The 18,964-nt window shown below is 40.4% G+C and overlaps 2 non-coding genes across 2 annotated transcripts; both read right to left on the reverse strand.

Annotated features, from left to right (window-relative positions):
* Positions 1 to 3,311: 3,311 nt before the first annotated feature.
* LOC141662214 (small nucleolar RNA R71) lies at positions 3,312 to 3,417 on the reverse strand. The gene has a single exon (XR_012550338.1). It is a non-coding gene; the product is annotated as a small nucleolar RNA R71 (small nucleolar RNA).
* Positions 3,418 to 7,463: 4,046 nt separating this feature from the next.
* LOC141663414 (small nucleolar RNA R71) lies at positions 7,464 to 7,570 on the reverse strand. The gene has a single exon (XR_012551486.1). It is a non-coding gene; the product is annotated as a small nucleolar RNA R71 (small nucleolar RNA).
* Between the last annotated feature and the right edge of the window lie 11,394 nt (positions 7,571 to 18,964).

Raw genomic sequence — 18,964 nt, forward strand, 5'->3', positions numbered from 1 at the left:
GAAATACCTATAGAAATCCGCATGCCCAAGAAAACTGCAAATTTCCTTAACAGAAATAGGTGGAGGAAGATTCTCAATGACCCCCACCTTGGCTTTGTCCACCTCAAGACCCTTATAAAAACCTTGTGCCCAAGAATAATGCCATGCCGCACCATAAAATGACATTTCTCCCAATTGAGAATCAAATTGGTCTCAACACACCTCTTGAGAATGTGTCCAAGATTTTGCAAGCATTCATCAAAAGAATCGCCAAATACAGAGAAGTCGTCCATGAACACCTCCATATTCTGGCCAATTATATCAGAAAAGATGGCCATCATACATCTCTGAAATGTGGCTGGTGCACCACACAGACCAAAAGAAACTCATCTGAAGGCGAAAGTACCAAATGGACAAGTGAAGATAGTCTTCTCCTGATCCTTAAGAGCGATACAAATCTGATTGTAACCTGAATAGCCATCCAGAAGACAGTAGTACTCATAACCAACCAATCTATCAAGCATTTGATCAATGAAGGGTAAAAGGAAGTGATCTTTCCTAGTGGCCTTGTTCAGCTTCCTGAAGTCCATACAAATTCTCCACCCCGTGACTGTTCATGTAGGAATAAGCTCATTATTCTCATTTGCTACCACAGTAATTCCACCTTTCTTTGGCACACATTGAACTGGGCTCACCCATGAACTGTCAGAAATAGGATAGATGATCCCTGCATCTAGCCACTTAAGAATTTCCTTCTTTACTATTTCCTTCATGATTGTATTAAGTCTTCTTTGCTGCTCGACCGTAGGCTTGCTACCTTCCTCTAGCAGAATTTTATGCATGCAATAAGAAGGGTTGATTCCCTTGATATCTGCTATACTCCAACCAATTACTGATTTGAACTCTCTCTGAATACTCAAAAGCTTTTCCTCGTCACTACCTGAAAGGTCAGATGCACTAATCACAGGCAGAGTAGATGAATCACCTAAAAAGGCATACCTCAAATGCTCAGGTAAAGGCTTAAGCTCGAGAATGGGAGCTTCCTCAATAGATGGCTTGAGGCGTTTAGGAACTTTTTTCAATTTCTCCATTCCAAGATATTCAAAAGGCATATCAATCTTCCTCTTCCAGGGAGATGCATTCAAATATTGCAATTACTCTTCACCTTCATCATCTTCACTGTTTGAATTCCCCAATAAGGCCTTTTCTAAGGCATCAGACTGTTGAGTGGCATTTATGACACTTTATAATGCTCTAATAAGCTTTGTACTGATGCATTTGTACTCAAGTTGTTAAGTGTTTTAACGTGTTTTCTAGTGTTTGCATTTCAGGCATTAATCTGTGAATCAGGTGAATTAGCATTGTTTTGGTGCTAATTTGGTGTCAAGGTGGTGTTGGAATCAAAGCTCGTGGAAAGCCGGATCGAAGCAGCAAGGAAAAAGATGAAATCTGAGTTTTTCCCAGAAGGACGGCGCGCCTATGCTGTGATAGCGCGCGCCCGTGCCAGGATTCCAGAAAGGCAGCACCCCCGCGCTATGATAGCGCACGGCCGCGCCGGTGTGAAAAATATGAATCCTGATTCTAATTCGATTCTAAGTGGGGAGACTTCTAGATCGTAAAGGGCTGCTATATATATTCAAATAAGAATGTTTTCATGGGAGATATGTACCAGAAAACAAGGAGAGCCGTAAGAAGACAGTTTTTAGCACGATTCAACGAAGACGGAGAAGATCTTGTTTTTACTTGTGACTCTTTGTTTTATATTGTATTTGGATGCTAGTTTTCTTACTTGTGAACCTTACTCTTGTTTTGTACTTGGTTTTATTTATTCGTTATAAAGACTACGTTTGTTATACCATGCTTTCATCGGAACCCACGTTGATGATGAGTCCGATTATGGGCTAATCATTTTCGTGGGGTTCTAGCGGATTAATTTATGGATTTATTTAGATAAATTATTTCGATGCCTTAGTATGTGGCGATTGATTGATAGCCTAGTATTGGTTGTACGTATTCATCTTATGAGCGTCGCGAGCTTATAAGATAGCGTGTTAATTCTTAATGAAGTGAGAGTGAATTTAAGGATTTAGAACTTGCCATGCTAGCATAGGTTCATGTATTATTATGCGTGATTCGTAGGTAATTTTAATCATCTTACTTGCCCTGTGTAATCAAGATAGATAACTTGTGCTTAAACCGTAATGTTGTCAAATTCTATACACATATAGGGTCTCAATATAATTGGTGTCTATTCAGCTTCTATCTCTTTTGTGGATGTCTGGTAGTATGGTACTTGTGCAACGAAAGTTGGCGTTTATCAATTTCGTATGTCTGATTAGTGTCATCACTATTGCATGCTAAGGTTGAGAACAATAAGGCTATTGAATAAAGTATTTAATGAAGTTGGAATCCCATGTTTGTCATATATATTAATTTAATCAATCTTATTTTCTTAGTTATAATTGTTAGTTTAATTCTTAGTTGTAAACAACCTCAATTTGTTATCGTCTTAGCATTGAATAATAACCATACATTGTTGCTCAAGTGCGTGAATTAATTAGTTAACCAACAAAGTCTCTGTGGGAACGAACTAGAAAAGATTCTATATTACTCGCAAACGCGTATACTTGCGTATATTATTAGCGCGTGTTTAGCGACCAAAAAGTTTTTAACACCGCTACCCGGGACTGCAGTGTTAATTATTATTTTATGTATTTTCCATCAGTGGTCGTTAAAGTTCATTGACTCGGACATTGTTACTTAGCTGTTTCCTTGTCTTATTTCAGGTACTCTAGCGAGGGTGTATGCATACGCGTTCGCGTACTCATAAGAAAAATCTGGATCAAGCCGAGGAGGAAGCGATAGTGGTTCATAAGGAAGTTTTTTAGGAAGAAAAGAAGGTAGAAGAAGAAGAGAAAGTTGAAGAACCAGCTTTAGTAGAAATGGGTGATCAAGCGGAAAATCCTAATATTTTTATGGACTATTCTCAGCCTAAGATTAATGACATTCAGTCAAGCATCATCAGACCAGCCATCAGGGCTAACACTTTTGAGATCAAGTCAAGCACGATTCAAATGATACATAACTTAGTTCAGTTTGGGGGTTCTCCTACTGAAGACCCCAACATGCACATCTAGGATTTCATCGAGATCTGCGACACTTTGAAGTTCAATGATGTGATTGAAGATGCTATCATGCTGCGACTCTTCCCATTTTCTCTAAGGTACAAGGCTAAGTGCTAGTTATATTCTCTACCAACAGGGTCTATCACCACTTGGGAAGATCTTGCTCAAAAGTTTCTCACTAAAGTCTTCCCTAAGGCGAAGACCGCTGTAATCAGGAATGCTCTAACTCAGTTTTCTCACAAACAGGAGAATCTCTGTGTGAGGCTTGGGATTGATATAAGGAGATGCTAAGGAAGTGCCCACACCATGTCATGCCTGATTGGATGATTATCAACTATTTCTACAATAGATTGGGTGCTACTTCTAGACCCATGCTCGATACAGCATCAGGAGGAGCCTTGTGGGCTAAAAGCTATGATGAAGCTTATGAATTTATTGAACAGATGGCTGCTAATGAGCACCAGAATCCTTCTCAGAGGCTGACTCAGGGAAAAGTCACAGGAATTCTGGAGTTGGACGCAGCAACTGCTATCGTTGCCCAACTTAAGGCCTTGACGATGAAGGTGGATACTTTGACTAATTATGGAGTTAATCAAATCACCAGTGTCTGCGAGCTATGTGCTGGTGCCCATGAGATTGATCAGTGCGAAAATTCTAGTGAATCAGCTCAGTTTGTGAGCAACTTCCAGCGATCGCAGCAACCAGTGCCAGCCACCTATTATCCCAACAACCGTAAACATCCTAAATTCAGTTGGAGAAACACTCAGAATGCGGTTCAACATCCTTATCAGCAGTATCCAGCTAAGCAGTACAACCCCCTGGTTTTCAGCAACCGCAGTATGCACCAAAAGTCAAGTTGTTTCTATCAAGACCTTTGAAAATCAAATTAGGCAAATTGCTAATGCCTTGCTAAATCGTCAGCCTGGTACACTACCCAGTGACACTGAAGTGCCAAGAAAGAGGGAAGCTAAGGAGCAGGTAAAGGCAATCACTTTGAGATCTGGAAAGGTTGCGAATTCCGAAAAAACTCAAGAGTTGACTGAAAAAGCTGGGGCTAAGAAAATAGTAGAGCAGCAGGATGAAGAAGTTGAACCAAGGAAGACTAGTGTTGAGCACACTCTTCCTGAGGGTAATACAGAGGAGAAACAGATCTATCTTTCATAGCCTTTTCCTAAGCAGCTGCAGAAGAAGAAGCTGGACAAGCAATTTGAGAAGTTTCTGGGGGTGTTCAAGAAACTTCATATCAACATACCTTTCGCTGAGGCTCTTGAGCAGATGCCTAGTTATGCAAAGTTTGTGAAAGGTATTCTCTCTCGGAAAGTGAAGCTAGATGATTTAGAGACTGTCGCTCTCACGAAGGAATGCAGTGCTGTGCTGCAACAGAAGTTGTCTCCGAAGCTTAAAGACCCAGGAAGTTTCACTATTCCATGTACTATTGGAAAAGTGTCTTTTGACAGATGCTTATGTGACTTGGGAGCTAGCGTCAATCTAATGCCTTTGTCAATTTTCAAGCAGTTGGACTTACCTGATCCCAAACCGACTTATATGACCTTGCAGTTAGCCGACCGTTCTATTATATATCCGCGAGGTATTGTGGAGGATGTCTTGTTCAAGGTTGATAAACTCATCTTCCCTGCTGATTTCGTAATTCTTGATTTCGAGGAGGATAAGAAGATTCTCATAATCTTGGGAAGACCTTTCTTGGCAACTAGTCGAACCTTGATAGATGTGCAGAAGGGTGAGCTCATAATGCGAGTTCTGGATCAGGATGTTACTTTTAATGTGTTCAATGCTATGAAATTTCCTACTGATAATGAGGAGTGCTTAAAAGTGGAGTTGGTCGATTCGGTGGCCACATCGGAACTTGATCAATTGCTAAGGTCTGATGCCTTAGAAAAAGCCTTGTTGGGGAATTCAGATAGTGAAGATGATGAAGGTGAAGAACAATTACAATATTTGAATGCTTCTCCCTGGAAGAGGAAGATTGATATGCCTTTTGAATATCTGGGAATGGAGGAATTGAACAAAGCTCCTAAATGCCTCAAGCCATCTATTGAGAAAGCTCCCACTCTTGAGCTTAAGCCTTTACCTGAGCATTTGAGGTATGTATTTTTAGGTGATGCATCTACTCCGCCTGTTATTATTGCATCTGACCTGTCAGGTAGTGATGAGGAAAAGCTTTTAAGGATTCTGAGAGAGTTCAAATTGGCAATTGGATGGACTATAGCAGATAATAAGGGAATCATCCCTTCTTACTGCATGCATCAAATTCTAATAGAGGAAGGTAGTGTTGAGTGGCATTAATAACACTTTATAATGCTCTAATAAGCTTTGAATTGATGCATTTGTACTCAAGTTGTTAAGTATTTTAACGTGTTTTCTAGTGTTTTTGCATTTCAGGCATTTATTTGTGAATCAGGTGAATTAGCAATATTTTGTTGTAAAGGTGGTGTTGGAATAAAAGCTCGTGGAAATCCGGCTCGAAGCATCAAGGAAAAAGAAGAAATCTGAGTTTTTCCCAGAAGGACGGCGTGGTTGTGCCTAGAAAGGCAGTGCGCCCGCACTGTAATAGCGTGCGGCCGCGCCGGTGCGAAAAATATGAATCCCGATTCTAATTCGATTCTAAGTGGGGAGACTTCCAGATTGCAAAGGGCTGCTATATATATTCAAATAAGAACTTTTTCATGGGGGAGACGTACCAGAGCGCAAGGAGAGCCGTAAGAAGACCGTTTTTAGCACGATTCAGCGAAGACGAAGAAGATCTTGTTTTTACTTGTGAATCTTTGTTTTAAGTTGTATTTGGATGCTAGTTTTCTTACTTATGAACCTTACTCTTGTTTTGTACTTGGTCTTATTTATACGTGATAAAGACTACGTTTGTTATACCATGCTTTCATCGAAACCCACGTTGATGATGAGTCCGATTATGCGCTAGTCGTTATCGTGGGTTTATAGCAGATTTATTTATGGATTTCTTTACTTAAATTGTTTCGATGCCTTAGTATGTGGTGATTGATTGATAGCCTAGTATTGGTTGTGCGTATTCGTCTTATGAGCGTCGCGAACTTATAAGATAGCGTGTTAATTCTTAATGAAGCGACAGTGAATTTAAGGATTTAGAACTTGCCATGCTAGAAGAGTTCATGTATTGTTATGCATGATTCGTAGGTAATTTTAACCATCTTACTTGCCCTGTATAATCAAGATAGATAACTTGTGCTTAAACTGTTATTTTGTCAAATTCTACAGATATATAGGGTCTGAATATAATTGGTGTCTATTCAGCTTCTATCTCCTTTTTGGATGTCTGGTAGTATGGTACTCGTGCAACGAAAGTTGGCGTTTATCGGTTTCGTGTTGTCTGATTAGTGTCATCACCATTGCATGCTAAGGTTGAGAATAATAAGTCTATTGACTGAAGTATTTAATGAAGTTAGAATCCCATTTTTGTCATATATATTAATTTAATCAATCTTATTCTCTTAGTTATAATTGTTAGTTTAATTCTTAGTTATAAACAACCTTAATTTGTTATTGTCTTAGCATTGAATATTAACCATACATTGTTGCTAAATCCGTGAATTAATTAGTTAACCAACACAGTCTCTGTGGGAACGAACTAGAAAAGATTCTATATTACTTGTGAACGCGTAACTTGCGTGTATTATTAGCGCGTGTTTAGCGACTAAAAAGTTTTTGGCGCCGCTACCCGGGACTGCAGTGGTAATTATTAGTTTATGTATTTTCCATCAGTGGTCGTTAAAGTTCATTGACTCGGAAATTGTTACTTAGTTGTTTCCTTGTTTTATTTCAGGTACTCTAGCGATGGTGTATGCATACGCGTTCGCGTACTCGTAAGAGAAATCTGGATCAAGCTGAGGAGGAAGTGATAGTGGTTCGTAAGGAAGTTTTTAGGAAAAAAAGAAGGTAGAAGAAGAAGAGAAAGTTAAAGAACCAGCTTTAGTAGAGATGGGTGATCAAGCGGAAAATCCGAAGGCTTTGATGGACTATTCTCAGCCTAAGATTAATGACATTCAGTCAAGCATCATCCGACCAGCCATCAAGGCTAACACTTTTCAGATCAAGTCAAGCACGATTTAAATGATACATAAGTCAGTTCAGTTTGGGGGTTCTCTTACTGAAGACCCCAACATGCACATCAGGGATTTCATCGAGATCTGCGACACTTTCAAGTTCAATGATGTGATTGAAGATGCTATCAAGCTGCAACTCTTCCCATTCTCTCTAAGGGACAAGGCTAAGTGCTGGTTACATTTTCTACCAGCAGGGTCTATCACCACTTGGGAAGATCTTGCTCAAAAGTTTCTCACTAAATTCTTCCCTATGGCGAAGACTGCTGCAATCAGGAATGCTCTTACTCAGTTTTCTCAGCAAATAAGAGAATCTCAGTGTGAGGCTTGGGATCGATATAAGGAGATGCTAAGGAAGTGCCCACACCATGGCATGCCTGATTGGATGATTATCAACTATTTCTACAATGGATTGGGTGCTATTTCTAGATCCATGCTCAATGCAGCATCAGGAGGAGCCTTGTGGGCTAAAAGTTACGATGAAGCTTATGAACTTATTGAACTGATGGCTGCTAATGAGTACCAGAATCCTTCTCAGAGGCTGACTCAGGGAAAAGTCGCAGGAATTATGGAGTTGTACGTAGCAACTGCTATCGCTGCCCTACTTAAGGCCTTGACGATGAAGGTGGACACTTTGACTAATTATGGAGTTAATCAAATCACCAGTGTCTGCGAGCTATGTGTTGGTGCCCATGAGACTGATCAGTGCGCAATTTCTAGTGAATCAGCTCAGTTTGTGAGCAACTTCCAGCGATCGCAGCAAGCAGTGTCAGCCACCTATCATCCCAACAACCGTAATCATCCTAAATTCAGTTGGAGCAACACTTAGAATGCGGTTCAACAGCCTTATCAGCAGTATCCAGCTAAGCAGTACAACTCCCCTGGTTTTCAGCAACCGCAGTATGCACCAAGAGAGCAACTCCAGCTATAACAAGCTAATGAAAAATCTGAATTAGAGGAGTTAAAGCTTATGTGCAAAAGTAAAGATGTTTCTATCAAGACCTTGGAAAATCAAATTGGTCAAATTGCCAATGCCTTGCTAAATCGTCAACCTGGTACACTACCCAGTGACACTGAAGTGCCGGGAAATAGGGAAGCTAAGGAGCAGGTAAAGGCAATCACTTTGAGGTCTGGAAAGGTTGCGAATTCTGAATAAACTCAAGAGTTGACTGAAGAAGCTGGGGCTGAGAAAGCAGTAGAGCAGCAGGATGAAGAAGTGGAACCAAGGATGACTACTGTTGAGCACACTCCTCCTGAGGGTAATATAGGGGAGAAACAGATATATCCTCCATCGCATTTTCCTAAGCGGCTGCAGAAGAAGAAGCTGGATAAGCAATTTGAGAAGTTTCTGGTGGTGTTCAAGAAACTTCATATCAACATACCTTTCGTTAAGGCTCTTGAGCAGATGTCTAGTTATGCAAAGTTTATGAAAGGTATTCTCTCTCGGAAAGTGAAGCTAGATGATTTAGAGATTGTCGCTCTCCCGGAGGAATGCAGTGATGTGCTGCAACAGAAGTTGCCTCTGAAGCTTAAAGACCCAGGAAGTTTCACTATTCCATGTACTATTGGAAAAGTGTATTTCGACAGATGCTTATGTGACTTGGCAGCTAGCATCAATCTAATGCCTTTGTCAATTTTCAAGCAGTTGGACTTACCTGATCCCAAACCGACTTATATGACCTTGCAGTTAGCCGACCGTTCTATTACATATCCGCGAGGTATTGTGGAGGATGTCTTGGTCAAGGTTGATAAACTCATCTTCTCTGCTGATTTCATAATTCTTGATTTCGAGGAGGATAAGAAGATTCTCATAATCTTGGGAAGACCTTTCTTGGCAACTGGCCGAACCTTGATAGATGTGCAGAAGGGTGAGCTCACAATGCGAGTTCTGGATCAGGATGTTACTTTTAATGTGTTCAATGCTATGAAATTTCCTAGTGATAATTAGGAGTGCTTAAAAGTAGAGTTGGTCGATTCGGTGATCACATCGGAACTTGATCAATTGCTAAGGTTCGATGTCTTTAAAAAATCCTTGTTAGGGAATTCAGATAGTGAAGATGATGAAGGTGAAGAATAATTGCAAAATTTGAATGCTTTTCCCTAGAAGAGGAAGATTGATATGCCTTTTTAATCTCTGGGAATGGAGGAATTGAACAAAGCTCCTAAACGCCTCAAGCCATTTATTGAGAAAGCTCCCACTCTTGAGCTTAAGCCTTTACCTGAGCATTTGAGGTATGCATTTTTAGGTGATACATATACTCTGCCTGTTATTATTGCATCTGACCTTTCAAGTACTGATGAGGAAAATCTTTTGAGGATTCTGAGAGAGTTCAAATCGACAATTGGATGGACTATAGCAAATATCAAGGGAATCAACCCTTCTTACTGCATGCATAAAATTCTGTTAGAGGAAGGTAGCAAGCCTACGGTCGAGCAGCAAAGAAGACATAATCCAATCATGAAGGAGATAGTGAAGAAGGAAATTCTTAAGTGGCTAGATACAGGGATCATCTACCCTATTTCTGATAGTTCATGGGTAAGTCCGGTTCAATGTGTGCCAACGAAAGGTGTAATTACTGTGGTAGCAAATGAGAAGAATGAGCTTATTCCTACTAGAACAGTCACGGGGTGGAGAGTTTGCATGGACTAAGGAAGCTGAACAAGGCCACTAGGAAGGATCACTTCCCTTTGCCCTTCATTGATCAGATGCTCGACAGGTTGGCTGGTCATGTGTACTATTGTCTTCTAGATGGTTATTCGGGTTATAATCAAATTTGTATCGCTCCAGAAGATCAGGAGAAAACTACCTTCACTTTTCCATTTGGTACTTTCACCTTCAGAAGAGTTTCTTTTGGTCTGTGTGGTGCGCCAGCCACATTTCAGAGATGTATGATGGCCATCTTTTCTGACATGATTGGCCAGAATATGGAAGTGTTCATGGACTACTTCTCAGTCTTTGGCGATTCATTTGATGAGTGCTTGTAAAATCTTGGACACGTCCTCAAGAGGTGTGTTGAGACCAATCTGGTTCTCAATTGGGAGAAATGTCACTTTATGGCGTGACGGGGCATTATTCTTGGGCACAAGGTTTCTAGTAAGGGTCTTGACGAATGCCTTGTAGCTTTTGAGACATTAAAGAAGAGTTTAATCACGGCACCGGTCGTAACTGCGCCTATTTGGAATGAACCTTTTGAGATGATATGCGATGCAAGTGACTATGCAGTTGGAGCAGTTCTTGGGCAGAGGAAGAACAACATATTTTATGCGGTCTACTATGGTCCTATGACCCTAAATGGTGCTCAACTGAATTATACTACTACGGAGAAAGAGCTTTTAGCTATTGTGTATGGCTTTGAGAAATTTCGATCTTATCTACTTGGGACTAAGGTGACAGTTTTCACTGATCACGCTGTAATTCGATATCTCGTCTCAAAGAAGGACTCGAAGCCTAGATTGATTAGATGGGTTCTTTTGCTTCAAGAATTTGAACTAGAGATCAAGGACAGAAAAGGAACTGAAAATCAAGTCGCTGATCATCTCACACATTTAGAAAATCCTAATGCTACTTTATTGGATAAGACATTGATAAATGAGTCTTTTCCCGATGAGCAGCTGTTTGGAGTGCAAGAAGAAGAATCGTGGTTTGCAGACATTGTGAACTACCTTGTGAGTAATATCATGCCTCCCGACTTATCTTATGCTCAATGGAAGAAGTTTCTACATGAAGTGAAGTGGTATATGTGGGATGAGCCGTTTCTTTTTCGACAAGGAGCTAACCAAATCATCAGGAGATGTATTCCTTATAGCGAAACGGGGGGGTCTTGCGAGATTGCCACTAAATGGCTTATGGAGGACATTATGATGGAGAAAAGACAGCAGCTCGTATTCTTCAAACAGGTTTCTTTTGGCCGACAATATTTAAAGATGCTCACCAGTTTGTTTTGAAATATGATTGATGTCAACGTGTGGGTAATATGTCTAAGAAGGATGAGATGCCTCTTAATATGCTGCTCGAGGTTGAGGTCTTCGATGTTTGGGGAATTGACTTTATGGGGCCATTTATCTCATCTTGTAACAATCAGTATATCTTGTTGGCGGTTGACTACGTGTCGAAATGGGTTGAAGTTAAAGCGTTGCCAAACGATGCGGAAGTGGTGCTTAATTTTCTTCACAAGCAGATATTCATAAGGTTTGGAACTCCAAGAGTCATAATCAGTAATGAGGGGTCGCATTTTTGTAATCGCAAGTTCACTGCTATGATGAAAAGGTATGATGTGAATTATTGCATTGCTACGGCTTATTATCCTCAGATGAATGGTCAAGCTGAGGTCTCTAACAGAGAGATCAAGCATATTTTAGAGAAAGTTGTATGTTCATCGAGGAAAGATTGGTCTTTGAAGCTTGATGAAGTTGTTTAGGCTAATAGAACAGCATATAAGACTCCATTGGGATTGTCTCCATTTCAGTTGGTTTATGGTAAGGGGTGTCATTTGCCTGTGGAGCTCGAGCATAGGGCATACTGGGCTTTGAAGAAGTTGAATCTGGGCGTGGATGCAGCTGGAAAGAAGAGGATGCTTCAATTGAATAAACTCGATGAGTTTCGACTTCAAGCTTATAAGAATAATAAAATGTATATGGAGAAGGTAAAGAGGTGGCACGATCGGGGTCTAGTGCTCAAATCATTTGTGCCAGGGCAAGAAGTTCTATTGTTCAACTCTCGTCTCCATCTTTTTCCTGGAAAGTTGAAGTCAAGATGGTCAGGGCCGTTTATTGTCAAAACTATGTTTTCACATGGAGCGGTGGAATATTTTGAGAATGATCCGGGCCAGGCATTCAAGGTAAATGGTCAGAGGTTGAAGTATTACTATGGTGACACAGCAAACCGTGAATTGGTTAGTGTCGTTCTATTATCCGTTTGAGCTCAAGGTTCTACGTCGAGTTAGCGCCGTCAAAGAAGCGCTTCTTGGGAGGCAACCCAAGTTTGTTGTACATTAGTAAGTAGAGGAAGCAAGAAGAAAAGAGAAAATCATAAAAAAATAAGAAAAAGAAAAAAATTCAGGGCTCACTTCAGAAGCTTGGCGCGCCCGCGCTGTCCTAGCGCGCGGCCACGCCGATTTGGCAGAAGTAGTGTGCGCTCGCGCTGTCTCAACGCGCGCCCGCACTGTCTCAGCGCGCGCCCGCGCCATGTCCCGACTCAGAAAAAATAAAACAGCAGTTTTAAGAGAAAATCGGGATTTTTAGTCAAAAATCAATTCCAAACCGATTTTTACTCTCCTATATCACATAATTCCCTCTCCAAATCAAACACATTACTCCCATTATTCCCATAATCAAATCCCACTTCTATTCCATATATAATTCTCTCTTCACCACCTATATATACATACACCTTATACACAAACTTCTCCACCAAATGAAAAATTCTCAAACACAAATTCTCTCTGAAACACAACTCTTATTCTCTGTACTCACTTCCAATGGCACCCAAGAGACAAAGAACACAAGTCGACAGCAGCACCACCGATTCATCAAGTGTGGGTGGTGTAAGGCCAAGGTTCTCTACTCCCGAGGCTGAAGCGGAGTATACTAGGCTTCTTTCGAAGATGATCATCAAGGAACGAGGTTTTTTGCCATCAGGGAAGGATGGTCAGCTGTTGGAGATGATTCTTGAGATGGGATGGGTTCCTATTTGCGAGGCACTCGCTATTGTACCCATGAGTGTTGTTTGCGAGTTCTATGCGAATGACAAGGCCGAGAAGAATGGCTTCACGGTGGTTCGAGGGAGGACGGTGGAGTTTAGTGCAGACGCTATCAGAACTGTGATTGAGCAGCCCGCGAGGAAGCTTGGGCAGGACACCTGGAATGATAAGACTCCAGAGGACTTTGATCTGGATCTTATTGTTGCTACTCTATATCAGCCCGATACTCACTAGAAGATCAAGAGGGGCACGACCGAGTATTCTACGTTCCCTGCTTCCAGAATGAACAGGTTGTCTGTGCATGGAATGCTTTTATATGTGCTAACATCATGCCATCTTCGCATGTGCATGAGATTCTTGTGGAGCTTGCACGGTTTTTATGGGGCATTCTTCAAGGCGATTATATAGATTTGGGGATGGTGATTTATCAGGATATTCTGAAGTTCTTGAGGGGGAGTACTACGGGGTCTATTCCATATGCGTCCGTGGTGACGAAGCTGTGCGTGGCAGTTGGTGTTCATTGGCCCACACACGAGCAGCTGTAGATCCTGAGTGATCCTATTGACAACACTACTTTGGCTATGATGCAAGAATGGGATGGAGGCAAGCCCGATCTGGAGGGGCTTGGTTATACTTTTGACCATCTACCTGGTGGGAGGCCAGTTGCAGGGGCCACACAGGCGAGCAGGACTGCATGGAGATCTCAGCTAGGAGATGAGGCAGGGCCATCGCAGCAGGCGCATGAGGAGGAGGAAGGAGCTGATATGGGAGCTAGCATGAGCATGACGCAGTACAGGCATCTAGCACAGAGGATGGATGCGATGCATGTCATCCATAGCAGGTTCGCGTGCGATCTTACGCAGGCACTTGGGACAGCTTTCAGAGCCACCGGTGTTGATATCTAGTGGCCAGTTTTTGGTGAGGATTCCGTGTATCCACCTCCGGACACACCCGACACTCCACCCGTTGAGGGTGAGGAGCCTGATTCTAATTAGGATTTCCTGAATTCCTTACTATTACCTTCACTGAGGACAGTGAATATTTTAAGTTTGGGGGTAGTAGATGAAGGAATATGTTTTTATGTGTCTCATATAGTTTGCATATTCATGATAGTTTAGTTCATATAGTTGCATATTTTGCCATATAGTTTTTTTTATTTTGATAGTTTTATGTTATTTTGTTCATATAGTTTTCATGCATTTGCATTATAACATGATCCCTTAGATGATTTTTCGGTTGACTTGAGATATTTTTAGAGATGTTAAGTCATATTAAGTTGATTTGCTTGCTAGAGACACTTGTATTTCACTAAGTCTTATAGGTTGCTAGAGTGCTAGATCTTAGTCATGGTTTGCTGGTTTGTCGAGGTTTAATTGCTTGTTTATATTTAGAATTTAGGATATTCTCTTAATAATAAAAGACATGAATATTTAAAAAATGGAGAAAATTTGATTTCATTGCTAGTTGTGTGACAAGGTGATAAATGGCTAGTAGCCGGCTCATAGTTATATGAGTAGTCTAGGCTTGAATGAGATGGAGCGAAACCCACACATTCAGAAATTCATTGAAAAAAATAAAAAAATAAAAAATTGAAATATAGAAAAAAAAAAGAAAAAAGAATAAGTGTTATGTATAATCGATCACGAGTGGGCTCTTTAGTACTCGAGTTATTAAGTTCTTAGGGGACTTTGTGCCTAATGACCTAAGGCTTTTATAGTTTGGGATCTGCTAACCTAACGCTCGCTACATGGGTACTATTGTATAAGTCTTTTGTGGACCTCACTAATTGCACGCTCAAAGAAGCATAAGTGTTTATTTTGTTTTGAATAAAAGCATGAATCCATATAAATCTCTGATATAAAAATTGAAGTGTTATAAATAATTTTGAGTCTAGCTTTTATTCTGTTTATAAAATTGCGATTGTCTTGATAAGTAGTGAGTCGTGATTATTGATCTAGTTGCGATAGTATATCTGTAAGCATCTACACACACGCACGTCTCTAGTTTGTAAGTTGATTTGTATGATTTAATTGGTCTTTATGCAAGTAGCTGCATTTGTTGATATATTGCTTATTGATTGGTTGAGTTATTCTATTGGGATCGTTGCATTCATATTAGTTGCATTCATTGTTATTCCCAGTGGACTAACAATGAGATTTATAGAAGGGGGGTTGAATGTAAATCTCAAAACTTTTTCAAGTTTTGAGCAGTTTCTAAGGCTAAGTGTTTGAGTGATCAAATGTGTGTGAATTGCTTGAAGCTGATGCAGACAGATATATATTCAAACACAAATGTAATGAACACAAAGAACTTAAAAACTTTTCTGGTGGATTTATTGTTCCACCAGAGATGTGTTATTTCAGAAAATCTGTGATTCAAAATTAAATCACAGCTGCTTCCTAGTACAAACTAGATGATTTTCTCTCTTGATATTTCTAAACAGCTCAGGGAAAATTTATATCTAATTACTAGCTACTACTTGGCTTATATATCACCAAGTTTACAAGTGAAGACAAAGATAAATATAATAAGACAATAGTTCTCCACTTGTTTCTATTCCATTTTTATCCAGTGTGATATGGAATTATCTGTTGACTTTCCATTTTGAACCAGACTAAAAACGGCTGCTTTTTCTGCTGTTCCTGAAATAGGCTACCACATCTCTGTCAATCCATGTGCCTCTGTCAGCTTTGTTAACTGTCACTATCAACTGCTATGAGACTGAGCATCCGTTGAAGCTTTCATCCATTGATGGCTTTATCCGTTGATGCTCTAGCAGTTGAAGCTTTATCCGTTGAAGCACTTATCCGTTGATGGATATTATCCGTTGAAGCATTAGAGACATCCGTCGAAGCTTTGTTTCTTATCCGTTGAAGGTCTTCAATATTCGTTGACACTTCTTCACTTATACAAAATTACAAGGCATGAAATATTTACAATTAGCCTTCCTATTTGTACATCCATTAGTAGTCAACATGACTGATTATTTCCTAACAACATCTAAGAATTACAGCTTGAAACCAGAGAGTGAAATATGCTACAATACCAAACTTATTGCTAAGTAAGGCTACTCCTTCAACGGATAACCAAGATGGTCTTATCCGTTGAGGCTACAAATACTAGATTTCTACTTAAGTGTTTTGCTTAACTTATCATCAAACTAATACACATATTCCTAACAATCTCCCCCTATTTATGTCTACTAGAACTGTAGGCATAAATTTGGGTTTAGCTTGATGATAACAAAACACTTAACAAATATATAAACTGTAACAAAGCAGAAATTCAAAAGTGCTACAAAAGTGTATATGCTGAGATGAAATTGAAGAAATACATTGTTTCCAAGGGTGCTCCTTTAGCCTGAGCAAATTACTTTCTTTTCCTTTGATCCCTGGTTTTCTTTCCTAGCCTCCTGTCATTCTCCTCTATTTGAAGTTTAAGTTGTCTGTAGAATTCAGCTTCATCTTCTTCATTGATATCTAACTTAGACTGCATATCCTTGAGAGTTTCATTACTGGCAATCTTTAGCTGATCTTCAATTCTAAAAAATCTTCTAACTCCTTTGTTGTCTCTGAACTCCATCAACCAATGAGGTGATTTGTGAATTGTAATACCTCTCTCTTGAATGAGTAAAGTTCTAGGCAAGGCATTGGGCTCCCTCCAAGTTTTCCTTATGTTGGCAATCTTGTTGAGAATCTCAGTCCTGGCAGTCCTGGTAAAGCCAGAATCCTTTTGTATGGCTGAGTAGACTCTAATCAAGGTAGAGTAGCCTTCATTCAGAATTCTGTGAAGAGGCCATGTTCTTTCCCCAGCTCCTTTGTATTTGAACACTAGTCTTTCTGGTAGCTGTCTGTAGGCAGCTATTCCCCTTACATCCTCCAGCTCATCCAGATAGAGTTCAATGTCTGAAAATTCTTTTATGTCACAGATGTGAACATAATCATCTTTAGAGGTTTGAGATTTTGGCTTAGGCTTCTGTGTGAATTTGATTGAGGCTTTAGAGGGTGTTGATTTAGTTCTTCTTTTCTGCTTCTTTGGTGGTGTAAAAGAGGTTAGGAAGGTGGGCAATTTGATGGTGTCCCAATCAATTGGTTCCTCTTTGGGAATGATTATTTCACCATGAATGTTTATGAAGGGGTCAGGTACAATGGGTTCAGGAATAGAGGGTAGTGGTTTAGATATTGATTGGTTTTCTTCAGTCTCATCTACCATCTTTCTCTTTGCATTGACCTTCTTTCTATTCCCTTTCTGCCATTCTTCCTTACTTCTCTCCTCCATCTCAGTACCAACCATGTCCCCCATAGCTCTATCTTCACCTTTGTCTTCAGTTTCTTTCTGTTCTTCAGCCTGACTTAACTTTAGCTGTTTTTCAAGCTTTGCTTGTGCTCTTTTGTTAGCCTTTAGCTATTTGGCTTCTTCCTTCAACCTCTTGGTTTCTTCCCTCTTGGCTATTCAGAATTTGGGATGTCCTTGCATCACATAGATGCTCTTTCCCTCTCTAAAGATAACAGCCTTGTTCCTTCTTACAGCCTCATCCATGTTCTCTTTGAGCTTTATGATACTTCTACCCAAAAGCTTGTCTTCATCAGGCTTTGGAAGAGGAAAATCCACTCCTTTCATTTGAGCAAGGCTTAGAGGGTTCTTTGTAGAGTCCTTGTTGAAGCTGTTGTTGGGCTTGAGAACCATAGGTTGCAGATCTTTGAAAGAAGTTTCTCCATCCTTATGCTTCCCTACTGGCTTGAGTTCCATAATAATTGATTCCACTTTTGTGCTATGCTTCACAGATTGTGATTGAGAAGTTGTAGAACCAAATATTAATTGCATCTTTTCATCAATCTTCTTCCTTTGCTCTTTGACTTGCAATTCAGCTGCTGCTATCTGGATTAGATCAATTCCATCTAGCTTTCCTTTGACTTGAATTGGTGGAGAAGTTGTGATGACAGGAACTAGCACTTGAGAAATCTGAACTGTTGTTGTTGTAGATGGCTCTCCTTCCCCTTCCCCTTTATTCTCCCCCTTTTTGTTATCATCAAGGGTAGGGGTCAAGCCTTGTGCTTTTGCCAGCTGCATCAGTAGATTTGTTTGAGTTTGTTGATTCTGAAGAATGGTGACCATAGAGTCTTCAATGATTTGAACCCTATCTTCCAATCTGGCCAGCCTCTTGTCAGCATCAGATGCTTTCCTCAGTCTCCCCAACAAATCTTGCATAGTACCATAGGGTATAACTGAATCCAATTTCTCAGCATTGTAGGATTTCAGATCAGCAATGTCCTGCTTGAGCTCATCCACACTTAGATTTTGCTGGTAATGCTGCAACTGCAAGAGATGCAGAGATTCCAGATGAGCTTGAAGAATTGCCTTGGTACCAGCATCTTGAGTCTCCTGAAAGGCCTTCTGAATTGTCATGACTTGTCTGACCAAAGTGACACCAAATTCTCCTGGTGTTGGTGATTTGGCCAGTGCCCATTCAGGAAGAGCAGGAGCAGAACTTGGGCCTTCTACTCCCCCTAAGTTCATGCTCTCATTCAAAGAATTAGAGTCATCATCATTAGAATTTACTCCAAATTCTTCAGATGGCTCACCAGCTTGAGAAGGCAGCCTGTTGACAGCAGCTTTGTCTCTGAGAAGAGATTCTGAAGTGTGTACAATGTGTAGTGTCTGTTCTGCCTCCACATTGCCCTGAGCAGCCAAAAATTGAAAGGCTGAAACAGGGTGAGTAAAAGTGTCAGCATCCAAGGAAATGTTATCAATGACAGTTTTGTAATGTTGCTGAAATTGTCTTTCCTTATCTACATCATCCACTTTCATTAACTCACTAGCAATGGCTGGTTCCACCCTTATAGCTTCTGTACCTGCCTTTCTCTCAATTTCTCTCTGTTCTTGCATCAGGGGCTCCCCCTGGCTCACACACACCCTCACACCCTCACCCTCACCTTCTAAGGTGGCACTCCTGTAATAACCCCAATTTTTGAGAAATTTTGAAACCCTTATGAATAGTGTTTTTGCTGAACGAGAAAACTTTTCATGCCACACTATGTAGGGGTTCTGATATGGATATTCTGAGATTTTA

The sequence above is a fragment of the Apium graveolens genome, chromosome 5 (assembly GCF_009905375.1).
Source record: "Apium graveolens cultivar Ventura chromosome 5, ASM990537v1, whole genome shotgun sequence".
NCBI classification, from domain to species: domain Eukaryota; kingdom Viridiplantae; phylum Streptophyta; class Magnoliopsida; order Apiales; family Apiaceae; genus Apium; species Apium graveolens.